The following is a 1,802-nucleotide window of genomic DNA, read 5'->3' on the forward strand; positions in this document are numbered from 1 at the left end:
AAACACTGGCTCGCCCTGAATAGCCACTTCAGATTAATATCATTCTAAACACTGGATCATCCTTAATAGCCACTTCAGACTAATATCATTCTAAACACTGGCTCACGCTTAATAGCCACTTCCGATTAATATAATTCTAAACACTGGCTCACCCTGAATAGCCACTTCCGATTAATATCATTCTAAACACTGTCTCATCCTTAATAGCCACTTCAGTTTAATATCATTCTAAACACTTTTGATTTTGTTAACGATATTTTACATTTTTTATCGCAGCCTTTATCTGACGTCTTCATCTCCCATGTGGTAACTTCACTTAATTTAAGCTTATATAAATATTTCTACCTTTATACTCTAGTCAACAATTCTCTCTATCTTAACCCTGTTATTTCTGCTTTCCTTTATACCACATTTTACACTAAAATTCTATCTCTTCCTAGTTATTCCGTCTCAACAACCAGTTTTTTCATTCTCTAGATACTGCGTGTAATATGTATATAATATTAATTCTCTTTCTTCTATCACTAACTCATCCATTATTAAAATAAGTCAGGATAGGTTCGCCGTCTCTTCATATCTCGTTTTTTTCGTTAGTTTCAATATATCCACGATTTTCATTGGTTGTATTATACATTCACGTATTGTGAGTTGCGTACGTGAAACACGAGCGCCCAAAAGCAAAACACGATTCAACAATTGTTTAACAATTCGTGCGGAAAGAGTGGAAATCAAACGTAACACTTACCTTTGTTTCAATTTTTGTTTTTAGTCTTGGGTAATTTAAAAGTTTTTCTTCTTCAAAAGAAAAAAAAAGAAAGAAAGAGGTTTCGCCCAGTAAATGTACGCAATACATTCGGATAAAATTGCCCATGCCAATGACGTCTTCTCGTTCTATCAGAATATAGATATAAACATTAGACATACTCCCTGTATAGTTTATCACCTCAAAATTAGGGACAGCTAGCGCAGATAGCCCTCCAGTATCTTTGCGCGAAATTCAACAATCTAAAAAAACAATTAAAGATGCTTCTATACTCTGTGGGAACCAAGTTACGTGTGTAATGTTAAAGCTTACGGGAGCCGAATTGAAATATAGGCTTCTGTACTCTGTAGGAACCAAGTTACACGTGTTATGTTAAGGCTTACGGGAGCCGAATTGAAATATAGGCTTCTATACACTGTAGGAACCAAGTCACATGTGTTGTATTAAAGCTTACTGGAGCCGAATTGAAATAAAGGCTTCTGTACTCAGTAGGAACCAAGTCACATGTGTTGTATCAAACCTTACAGGAACCGAATTGAAATAAAGGCTTCTGTACTCTGTAGGAACCAAGTCACGTATGTTGTATTAAACCTTACAGGAACCGAGTTGAAATAAAGGCTTCTATACTCTGTAGGAACTAAGTCACGTGTGTTATATTAAACCTTACGGGAGCCGAACTGAAATAAAGGCTTCTATACTCTGTAGAACTAAGTCACGTGTGTTATATTAAACCTTACAGGAACCGAGTTGAAATAAAGGCTTCTATACTCTGTAGGAACCAAGTCACATGTGTTGTATTAAACCTTACAGGAACCGAGTTGAAATAAAGGCTTCTGTACTCTATAGGAACCAAGTCACATGTGTTGTATTAAACCTTACAGGAACCGAGTTGAAATAAAGGCTTCTACACATTTTCGATAAGTTTTCATTAACAACCAGAAGCTTTTACTGTTTTCACATCTAACAAAAAATTCTGAAAAACCGAAAACACGTCGCTGCATTTTTTACATTTTAATATTATGAATTAAGTTTTGTCAAA

The sequence above is a fragment of the Limulus polyphemus genome, unplaced genomic scaffold (assembly GCF_000517525.1).
Source record: "Limulus polyphemus unplaced genomic scaffold, Limulus_polyphemus-2.1.2 Scaffold8129, whole genome shotgun sequence".
Taxonomy (NCBI): domain Eukaryota; kingdom Metazoa; phylum Arthropoda; class Merostomata; order Xiphosura; family Limulidae; genus Limulus; species Limulus polyphemus.